Raw genomic sequence first — 12,251 nt, forward strand, 5'->3', positions numbered from 1 at the left:
ATACCACTACAGATCTGCCCACCAAATGGCGAAAAATGTCATTGATGAAATGTTGTACAATGGCAGGCACGCATTAGTCAGATCAAATAACATGACCAGACTTTCATATTGCTCTTCAGAAGTATTAAAGGATGTTTTCCACTCATCTCTTTCCCTGATTCTTTCCCCCTAACATCCAACTTGGAGAACCATTTAGCACCAGCAATCTGATTAAATCAGGAATGAATGTAAGGGGGTAAAGGTCATAGATGGTAATCCAATTTAACTCACAAACCTAAACAAGGAAGTAGGAACCCATCTTTCTTTTTAACAAAGAAAAACACTGCAGCAATGGAAAAAGAGAAGGGTTTAATATGTTCTTTAGCAAGGCTTTGGGTAATATAATCTTTCATAGTCTGTCTTTCAGGGCTTGAAAGACTGAATAATCTAGTTTTGGGCAGTTTTGCTCCAGGGAACAAGTTAATGGGGCAATTATAAGCATGATAGGGGGCAAATGTTGACACCCATTTTCTTAGGGTTCCAGTGGAGATGGTAGAAAAAAAAGTACTCAGACAGTTATTCTTACAGAAATCACTCCACTTAATAATCTCCATGGACTGCCCATCAACCACCGGACTGTGTCTTACCAGACAATATGATAGGGGTAGGAAGGCCTTCAAGAACACAAAAAGAAATAAGCTCATTATGAGGGGCCCTTGTTCGAAGTTTTAGGTTATGCACAACTCACGTAAAACACTCATGCCCAAAAAACACAGAGTTGACAGCAGATATGAGGATAGGTTTCACTAGAACACTGTAAGATAGACTATGAGACTGAGCAAACCAAGCATCCATCATGTTAGCCCCGACCCCACTATTCAAAAGAGCAGAAATTATTTCAGTTTTAATACCTATAACAATCTCACTACTTTAAACAAACTGAGATGCACATGCAGAGCAGATATATACTCCCAGGTTGCAATCTTCCACACAACCTATGGTAAAAAGCTTTTCCGACTTTTTTTCAGTTTAAGTACAGAACTCGCACCAACTGCTTGTAGAATTTAGAATCCGTTAAGGTTGGCAGTGTGGTTCAAATATCCAGTTAGGCAGAACTAATTAAGTTTAATAACATGGTACTGCCCCCACGTAAATGCCATTTGAAAGGGAGAATTGTGAAACTGCTGATAGCGTTCCTTGGTACTGCATCTAGAATTTAATGCAGTAAGGTCAGCATTGTGGTTTAAAAATCCATTTAGAAAGGATTGGTTTCTGTCCCAAACAAAACGCTATTTTAAAGGGAGAATTCTAAAATTGCTGCTGAAATCACTGAAAGCGATAATTCCAATATATTCTAATTTGTAAACAGATTTTGCTTACCTAATAAAAAATGCACATGTCCTGATTTAAGGGATAGGGAAGTGGATGTGATGCTGATGTTGGTGGATACCGCGATCATAGCCGTGGCCATGTGACAAGGCCAACTGTGCCTGCTTCTGCAGGATCACCCCAAACCCCATGTCAGTCTAGTTTCCTGTCCCAAATTGTTTGGATGAGTGGTACCAAACCATTGAATCCAGACCAGTGAGAGCAGGTTGTAGACTGGATGGCAGATTATGGACCTGATGAAGTGCCTTGTGTGCACGAAACAGCCATCGTCCATCTGTGTGTCCCGCACATACCCTCCTGCTTGTCTATCTTTGTAACATGAAGAAAATTAAAAAGAGCTGTATTTTACAGGTGAGTGCCATCCCTCAATTTCTGTTTTCTGGACTGTGTGCTTTTGTGCTCTGGATTGAGCAACACTGTTTTCAGCTAGTCTTCACTTGTTCCATCTTCTGCCTTCATGTTTAAAGGGAACCTGTCTCCAGATTTGGCGACTATAACCTGCGGCCACCACCAGTGGGCTCTTATATACAGCATTCTAACATGCTGTATAGAAGAGCCCAGGCCGCTGTGTAGAACGTAAAAATCACTTTATAATATTCACCTAAGAGGCGTTGCAGTGCAAACTGGTCAGATGGGTGTCTCTGTTCTCCGGTACCAGCGCCTGCCATCTTTGTCCTCCTTATTCTGAAGCATGCATCATGCATACGAGGCGGCATTGAGGTCCCGTGCAGGTGCACTACAATACTTTGATCTGCCCTGCTCAGGGCAGATCAAAGTGTGCCTGTGCATGACCCCAGTGTGGATTTATGTGGATGACATAGGATGCGTTATGCACCCAGGCCTCAGAAGAAGGAAGACAAAGATGGCCGAAAGAGGAGGCGGCTGTACCAGAGAACGGAAACACCTATCCGACCAGTCTGCACCGCAACGCCAAAATCCTTCTGGTAAAGCGTCATGTGGATAGATGAGACCAAGATAGAGCTTTTTGTAAAGTACATAATTCTACTATTTAAAGAAAATGGAATGAGGCCTACAAGGAAAAGGGCCATTATCTACAGTCAGACATGATGGTGGTTCAAAGATGTTTTGGGGTTGTTTTGCTACTTTTGGCATTGGGTGCCTTGACTTTATAAAAAGCATCAAAAAGTCTGAAGATTACCAAAGGATTTTGAATTGCAATGTAGTGCCCAGCGTTAGAAATCTGGGTGTGCGTCCTAGGTCATGGGTCTTCCAGCAGGATGATGACCTCAAACCTACTTCAAGAAGCCACAAGAAATAGATGGAAATACAGCTCTGGAAAGTTCTGAAGTGGCCAGCAATGAGTCCGGATCTAAGTCCCATAAAGCACCTGTGAAGAAATCTTAAAATTGCTGTTGGGAGAAGGTGCCTTCAAATATGAGAGACCTGGAGAAGTTTGCAAAAGAAGAGTGGTCCAAAATTCCAATCGAGAGGCGTAAGAACCTTGTTGAAGGTCATAAGAGGTACCATATTTTTCGGACTATAAGACGCACCAGACTATAAGACGCACCCTGGTTTTAGAGGAGGAAAATAGGAAAATAAAATTTTAAGCAAAAAATGTGGTCATGACACACTGTTATGGGGCGACGATCTGCTGCTGACACTGTTATGAGTTAATGTCCCCAAATTCTCTACTAAAGTACCCCATCCTGGTAATGATCCTCCTGCTTTGTATATACAGTATATGTCCCTCATCCTGGTATAGCCCCCATCCTGCTATATACCGTCATCCTGGCATATGGCCGCAACCTGCTATATACTGGCATATGGCCCCATCCTGCTATATAACCCATCCTGGCATATGGTCCCATCCTGCTATATACCCCCATCCTGCTATATACCCCCATCCTGCTATATACCCCCATCTGGCTCATATACCCCCATCCTGTTCATATACCCCCATCCTGGTCATATACCCCCATCCTGCTCATTATATACCCCCATCCTGCTATATGCCCTCATCCTGCTATACACCCCCATCCTGCTATACACCCTCATCCTGCTATATACCCCCATCCTGCTATATACCCCCATCCTGGTATACGGCTCGCATCCTGTGGCACATAAAAAAAAATAAACGTTCATACTCACCTTACCTCACTCCCTGCAGCATCGCTCCTCCTCCCGTCTGTGTTAGCAGCAGCGCTGCTGAGTGGAGCCGGCCACGATCCCTGCAGCATTGCAATGTCCTCCTGTCTGTGCCGGCGGCGGCTGCGTGTGGACACGTGCGCACAGCGATGACGTCATTGCTGTGCGCACCGCTAGTTTCCACACAGCCGCCGCTGGCACAGACAGAAGGACATTGCGGTGCTGCAGGGATCGTGGCCAGTGAGTGTACTGATTCACTACACCCAGCGCTGATAATGATGCGCGGGGGGCAGTGAATAAAGCCGCACATGATCACTCCAGGCTATAGTTGCCAGGGGTAATCACGTGGGCTGGCTGTTTATCCCTCGCCCATCATCCCATCCACCTGTCAGAGCCGGCTTCAGTGCTGAGAGATGATGGGCGGGATGATGGGCGTGCATATTAAATGAGCGGGTCCACGTGGTCACGGCAGGTGCTGCTACAGCCTGCTCATGACGCCGATGACCCGCTTCACCACAGCACCCTCATTCCCTGCAGCCCTACATTCAGTATAAGACGCACCCCCCACTTTCCCCCAACATTTGGGGGAAAAAAGTGTGTCTTATAGTCCGAAAAATACGGTAATTAATTGCAGCTATCTATACCAAAGGGAGGCAACCAAGTATGAAGTTGAAGGTGCCAACAATTTTGTTTGGCCCATTTTCGGGGTTTTGTGTGAAATTATATTCAATTTGTCTTTTGATTTTCTGTTTTGCCTTTTTTTTGTTTTGTTCCAGTACCCACATAGGAATAAACATGTGTGCAAAAAACATGTGCAATTGCAATAGATTTCTGGGATAAATAATTTTCTGGGATAATTTCAAAAGTGCCAGAACTTTTAGGCATGACACATGACATATTGATAGATAGATACAGAGGCGTATCTAGGGGGGGCTGGCAGGGCCTCTGCCCCGGGCGCAGCTGTCAGGGGGGCGCTGTCAGGCTCCCTGATGCAGCGCTCTGAGAGTCTCCCCGGCGGCTGTGTTTTATCGCCCTCTGTAGTGGGAGCCGGCTATTCTCTGAGTCCAGCAGTCAAGCTGACAGCTGCAGTCAGAGAAAGTGTGGCGCGCGGCTCCCTGTGATTATTTGCATGGCAGACAGCACTGGGGGGGGTGGACTTCCCCCCGCCTCTAGCTCCTGCACATCTCCTGTCAGATTGCAGCATGATGGGGGAGGGGCCCACATGGCAGTGCTGCATAGTGCCATGTGCTCAACCTGTCACCCTCCCGTCCTTTGCACTCAGGCCTGTGTGCTCAGCTCTAGCACCGCAGAGGAGACAGAAGAGGAGAATCAAACCAGCGCTGATTGGCCACACATTAACCCCTTAGTATCCGGAAATTGTGCTGCACCTGAGCTTACAGGGGCAACTAAGTAGAAGGTATTTAAATCTGAGCTAAGTGTGTTTGTCTAATATACAGTATATCACCATATATCTGATGTATTAGTGACTTCAATGTTCAGTGTATGTGTGTTCTCTATGTCCAGTGTGTGAGTGCTGTATAGAAGGTGTGAGTGCTGTATAGAAGGTGTGAGTTCTGTATATTGGGTGTCAGTGCTGTATACAGGGTGTCAATGCTGTATACAGGGTGTCAGTGCTGTATACAGAATGTGAGTGCTGTGTATGGCTTGTGTGGGCTATATACGGTGTGTGTGAATGCTGTATACAGGTTGTGAGTGCTGTGTACGGTGTGTGTGAATGTTGTATACAGGTTGTGAGTGCTGTGTACGGTGTGTGTGAATGCTGTATACTGGTTGTGAGTGCTGAATAAAGGGTGAGTGCTGTATACAGCGTGTCACATGTGTGAATGCTGTGTAAGGTGTGTGAGTGCTGTATACGGTATATGAGTGCTGTATACAGAATGTCGCATGTGAGTGCTGTGTACAGCGTGTGAGTGCTGTGTACAGCATGTGAGTGCTGTGTACAGCATGTGAGTGCTGTATACAGTATGTGAGTGCTGTATACAGCATGTCACGTGTGTGAGTGCTGTATACGATATGTGAGTGCTGTATACGATATGTGATTGCTGTATACGATATGTAAGTGCTGTATACAGCGTGTCGCATGTGAGTGTTGTGTACAAGGTTTGAGTGCTGTGTACGGCGTGTGAGTGCTTTATACAGTATGTGAGTGCTGTATACAGTGTGTCACGTGTGTGAGTGCTGTGTACAGGGTGTGAGTGCTGTGTACGGCATACAGTATGTCCAATGCATGTGTACTGTATATAGCCAGTGTGTGTCGTGTGCAGTATACAATATGACCAGTATGTCAAGACTGTGTTCAGCATACGCCCATTGTGTGAGTACAATGTGCTGTTGCCAGTGTGTCAGAGTTGTGTGCAGTATATAGCCAGTGTGTCATGGCTGTGTACAGTATACGGCCATTGTGTCATGGCTGTGTGCAGTATATGGCAAGTGTATCATGGCTGTGTGCGCTATATGGTCAGTGTGTCATGGCTGTGTGCAGTATATGGCCAGTGTGTCATGGTTGTGTGCAGTATACAGTCAGTGTGTCATGGCTGTGTGTGTTATATGGTCAGTGTGTCATGGCTGTGTGTAGTATATGGTCAGTGTGTCATGGCTGAATGCGGTATACAGTCAGTGTGTCATGGTTGTGTGCGGTATACAGTCAGTGTATCATGGCTGTGTGCGGTATATGGCCAGTGTGTCTGATCGGCCGTGATCCGGCACCTGGCACTCTCGCCAATTGGCTGTTTTTAAGGGAACCTGTCAGGTGCAATATGCACCCAGGACCACGAGCAGTTCTGGGTGCATATTGCTAATCTCTGCCTAACCTATCCCTGTATACACTAGTATAGATAAAGAGATCTTTAGAAAAAGTATTTCTAAAGATCTGTTATCATATGCTAATGAGTGCAGGGACTAGTCCAAAGGGCATTACTTCCCTTGCTAGTCAGCCCCATTAGCATGTTAATACATCCCTGTGGGCCACTGTGGGCGTGCGATCATGCTAATGAATACGCAGCATTAGAGGATGATGTCACTCACCTCTCCACTGCTGTTGCCGCCTGACGCTGGATTTTGGCTCAGTGCACATGACCCCAGAGTTTCAGTCATGTGCACTACTTCAGTTTGAAGCCAGGACGCATACACCCGGCTTCATAGTGCACATAACTAAAACTCCGGGGTCATGAGCACTGAGCCGAAATTCAGCGTCAGGTGGCGATGACAGCATTGCATATGATAAAACATCTTTAGAAATACTTTTTCTAAAGATCTGTTTATCTATTCTAGTGTATACAGGGACGGTTACCCAGGGGTTAGCAATATGCACCCAGAACTTCTCATGGCTCTGGTGCATCTTGCACCTGACAGGATCCCTTTAACACTAGAACTACTGGACTCATGACACGTATATAGAAATACATGGTGCAAAGTAGTCAAAATGACTACCTCAGTAGTTCTAGTGTTAAATATCGACGACAGCAGCAGACATCTAGAGGGCTCAATTCCAGATCTGCTCTGTCTTCTGATAGTGGCCGTGGCCAGGTACTGTACATCTGTTCCCATGCTAATCAATGAGGCAGATGTGCAGTACTTGGCATACTTGTGCTCACATGACCCTCCACTCTTGCCACTGACATGGGAGAATCCTATAAGTGTGCAGAGCATGATTTGAGAGAATTCAGAAGCCTGCAGTCACCTAGAGTGACTGCAGACTTTCATCATAAAATATTAAAATTAAGCTTTGTAGCCCAATGCTAACCACGTATAATATACTCACTGTCAGGATTCAGCTCCGCTCGCTGTTTCCAGCAGTCATCACATTGCTGCACCACTCATATGCAAGTCTCATATTTAGTCATGTGACAATTAGCGTCTCTTTTTACTTCTGTTTTTCAATGAAGATTGAGAGAGTTAGGCCGAAGCCACATGGGGATTACTGTGAGTCCTTGCATGACATTCGGCTCACGCTCGCAGCACAGCGAGAGCCGATGGTCATGCGACTGTGGTCCGATCGTGCGATCAGACCACAGCTGCAGTGAGGAGGGCCTGCGCTGCGGAGGGGAGGGCCGGAATTTTTCTCCCTCACTCCTCCATTGGCGGCTGATTCGAGAATCACACAGCAGTCGCAGTACACCGGTGTAACACAAGTGCAGTGCGATGTTTCTCTCGCCCCATAGACTTGTATGGGTTCGAGTGAAACAGGCTCGCATTACACTCACAGCATGCTGCGACTGATTTCTCGGTCCGATTAGGGCTGAGAAAACAATTGCTTATGGGAGCGGGCACATAGAGTAATATTGGTCCAAGTAGAATGCAATTTTATCGCATTCCACTCACTCCATTTTTTTTTTCTCCCTGTGTATGGTAGGCCTTAGGAAGAGCAGCTCATCTGCACATGACTAAATGTGCAAATCATATAATGAATGAGCGGCCACATGACGACTACCCAAACCAAGGGGCGGGGGGGGCACCAAACAGGATTCTTGCCCCGGGTGCCAGAAAGCCTAGATACACCTCTGGATAGATAGATAGAGTTCTACAGATGCAAGGAATGCATCTATCACTATTGCCTTCTTTTTAAAACATTCTGCTTAGCGTGTATTTTTATTTTTTGTACTTTCCACTTTATGAATCTTGTGATTGGCAATATTAAAATGCAAAAATATAACTGGCTTTATCAGTTATACAAATCTTGCAAGTACAACCTAGGAAATGTGGCTACGCAATGAATCCATGCCTGACACTTTAATATGGGTATCTTTATGTGAAACTTTAATAAGCCTTGAGGCATAAACAAAAATAAGTGTGAAGTCAGAAACCCATTGGCAGACACCTTGTTTTATGTGTTTCTCCCTCATCAGTGTAAAGTAGTATAGAACCAAAAATTCCCCCATATTGCACCCATGACTATTGCGTTCAGTTAGCCAGATACTCCATTAGGCCTCCTTTACACATCCTTGTGTCCGATATTTGTGGTGTCCATTCCACATGTGCCAGAGACATGGATACATATAGACCCCTTAAATTCAATGGGTTTTTGCACACGTGCATGTTTTGATAAAAAAAGGTTTAAAAAATATAAAAACACAAGAGTTCATATCACACCCTTTTTGACCCATTAAAAATAAAACAATTAAAAAAAATACATATCTGATATTGCTGCTTTCAGAAATGTCAGATCTATCAAAATATAAAATAAATTAATCTGAGCTGTAAATGAAGTAGCGAGAAAAAAATAAAACCACCAAAATTACATTTTTTCGGTTACTACAAATTGAAAAAAAACGCAATAAGAGGTGATGAAAACATTGTATCTACCAAAAATAGTACCTGCGTACACATATTGACCTGGGGAATCATATTGTCAGGTCATTTTTGGCTGTTGATACACAAAGCAGTGACTGAAACCTGAGCGCTGCTGGGAGGATTAAAGTTAATGTTCTCCCAGCAACCAGGAAGGTTCAAAACACTATTCATCTGCAGATTGACCCCATACCTGTAGGGTGATAGCGTTTTGTACATGCAAGAAGTTCCCTTTAATTTCAAAATGGCGAATGTTACTTTAAAAGGGAAATAGACTCAAAACAGTGAAGTGCAAATACATGTGATGTCATTTTTATATATGTTGTGATTTAAATTTACAGATAATATTATGAATAAATTATATAAAAGTTACAGAATTACATGTAACAATGTAACTAACATGTAACTGGCTTCATACGTGCTAACTAGGGATGATCGAATACTTCGATTATTCGGCTTCACGAATATTTTCCGAATACCTCCCCGTTATTCGACTATTCGATGCGCAATGTAAGTCTATGGGAAGCCCTAATAGTTCTGAATAGTTGTTATTCGGGTTTCCCATAGACTAACATTGCGCATCGAATATTCGCGAATAGTCGAATAGCGGCGAGGTATTCGGGAAAATATTCGCGAAGCCGAATAATCGAAGCATTCGATCATCCCTAGTGCTAACATATTCAGCAGGGTTGTACAGACATTGTTGCCATTTTCATTAGTGCCAGTCTAACAATCTTTCCTATCTCAAACAAAGCCATTTTTTAAAAGAATTTCTTTATCAAAATGTTTTTGTAGTGTTGGAAGAAATAAAGAATACCACTAAAAAATCTTTACAAGCATAGAGAAGAAACAACACCATGACTCTCTGTGCTGTGCGGGTAGTGGAAGGTAGCGTTGTGATACTGTGACGCCCCTGGACTATTCAGTGCAGGATTAAACCCCCCATGTTTCTGGATCTCCATCCTGTAGTACTGCCTCCAACAGCATTCACACATACACCTTGCTCCACACCTTGTCATGCACACCAGTGGGCTGCTTAAGCAGGAATAGGGACGCCCACCTAGGGGTCAGACAGAGTGGTGGGAGGGGGGAAGTCAGCGAGGGAGGAAGTGCAAAGCAGAGCTGACAGGCAGAACAGAAATAGCTCCCAGTGAGTGAGGAGCTGGGAGTAGCAGCTTCCCAGAGTTGAGTGGTAGCCCTCAAGCTGTGAGGAGCTCTGAGGAAGCTGGGAGTTGTAGCTCCCAGGGGAGAAGCAGACTAGGTTGCAGATGGTGGTCTGGACCTAGAGGAGTCGGACCCCCGGTCACAGGGGATTGAGGCTAGGTGCCTTGGACCTGTCTTGGAGGACGGTCAGCAGCCTGGGCCTAATCACCGGTCCGGGACCGAAGGCACAATGGGGTACACGGACCCTAGGTCGGGGAGAAGCTTCAGGCGACCCGGCAATTAATCTGCGGAGGACAGGACCTTTATGGACTGCTCCTACCAAGCTCAGAGATCGGGTGCACTAGCACAATGAGGGGGTTAGGGCTTTCCAACAGAAATGCCACAGAAATCCCAAGCATGAGCTCCTGAGAGCAGGCTCCTTGACTTAGCCATAGTGGGGAGCGGGGCCCGGAACGCTGACGGGCCACAAAGGACATTTTAAAACTAATGTGCCAGGAGGCAGATCATGGACCACCAGGCAGTCAGTGCTGCAGGGGACGGTATCCAGATGAGCTCCCCTCAGGAGACAGCGGCAGTCAGAGACTTGGTTTACCCTGTTGTCAGCGTCTGCTTTATTGCTGAGTGAGTACCTAATTAACCCCTGCAACCAGCGAGCCTGCGCTCCCCCTGCAATGTCCCCACCATCCAGAGTACTGGGGCCTTCCCCTACTCGTGGAGGGTCATGTCACCTAGCTGCCCCACTCCATCACCCCGGGTACTCCCAACGACAGCGGCGGTAGTCCCAATTGCCGTACACCACAGGAGGCGTCACAAACTATATATACCTTCCCTGTAAATACCCCCTTCTTCATTTGAGTGTGGCCCCTAGCCCCCAGGTCTGGAGACCATTGAGCCACGAGTAATTACCACCCCCGCATCTGAGCGGTTCGACCGCTGCAGGAGCGGCACAATACCTAACTAAAAGCATGGGTGAAAACTCCCGTCACTATATGATTCACTGTATAATTAACTATAAACCTTTCTAACCAGTAAAACTACAGTAAATGAAGGACACATTGTAACAAAAATGTGTGGGTATGCATTTTTTCTATTGGAAAGCAAACTGATGGGCTAATACCAAGACCTGCAGGTCCTATCAATTATCCAAAACCAATGTTAGTGGTCATTTTGAAAATTGTGATACAAGCAATACTAGTTTTAATTGTGTTGAAAGAACTGGGCAGCAATATTTACCTCTTTAAATTGCTCTCACCACCTTAAGTAAACTTAAAATATCTTTGGTTAAGGGAATCCGTTACCACACTAATATAAAGTATGGCCACTTCGCCCTTATATACCGTATTTTTCGGACTATAAGACGCACCGGACTATAAGACGCACCCTGGTTTTAGAGGAGGAAAATAGGAAAATAAAATTTTAAGCAAAAAATGTGGTCATGACACACTGTCATGGGGCGAGGATCTGCTGCTGACACTGTTATGGGGGTAATGTCCCCAAATTCTCTACTAAGGTGCCGCATCCTGGTAATGATCCTCCCTGCCTGGTATATACAGTATATGTCCCTCATCCGCTATACACCGTAATCCTGCCATATGGCCGCATCCTGCTATATACTGGCATGTGGCCGCATCCTGCTATATACTGGCATGTGGCCGCATCCTGCTATATAACCCATCATGGCATATGGCCCCATCCGGCTCATAATATGCCCCCATCCTGCTCATAATATGCCCCCATCCAGCTCATAATATGCCCCCATCCGGCTCATAATATGCCCCCATCCGGCTCATCATATGCCCCCATCTGGCTCATCATATGCCCCCATCCGGCTCATCATATGCCCCCATCCGGCTCATAATATGCCCCCATCCTGCTCATAATATGCCCCCATCCGGCTCATCATATGCCCCCATCCGGCTCATAATATGCCCCCATCCGGCTCATAATATGTCCCCATCCGGCTCATAATATGCCCCCATCCGGCTCATCATATGCCCCCATCCGGCTCATCATATGCCCCCATCCTGCTCATAATATGCCCCCATCCGGCTCATAATATGCCCCCATCCGGCTCATAATATGCTCCCATCCTGCTCATAATATGCCCCCATCCGGCTCATAATATGCCCCCATCCGGCTCATAATATGCCCCCATCCTGCTCATAATATGCCCCCATTCGGCTCATAATATGCCCCCATCCGGCTCATAATATGCCCCCATCCTGCTCATAATATGCCCCCATCCTGCTCATAATATGCCCCCATCCTGCTCATAATATGCCCCCATCTGGCTCATCATATGCCCC

Source organism: Anomaloglossus baeobatrachus, chromosome 1 (assembly GCF_048569485.1).
Source record: "Anomaloglossus baeobatrachus isolate aAnoBae1 chromosome 1, aAnoBae1.hap1, whole genome shotgun sequence".
In the NCBI taxonomy this organism is placed as follows: Eukaryota; Metazoa; Chordata; class Amphibia; order Anura; family Aromobatidae; genus Anomaloglossus; species Anomaloglossus baeobatrachus.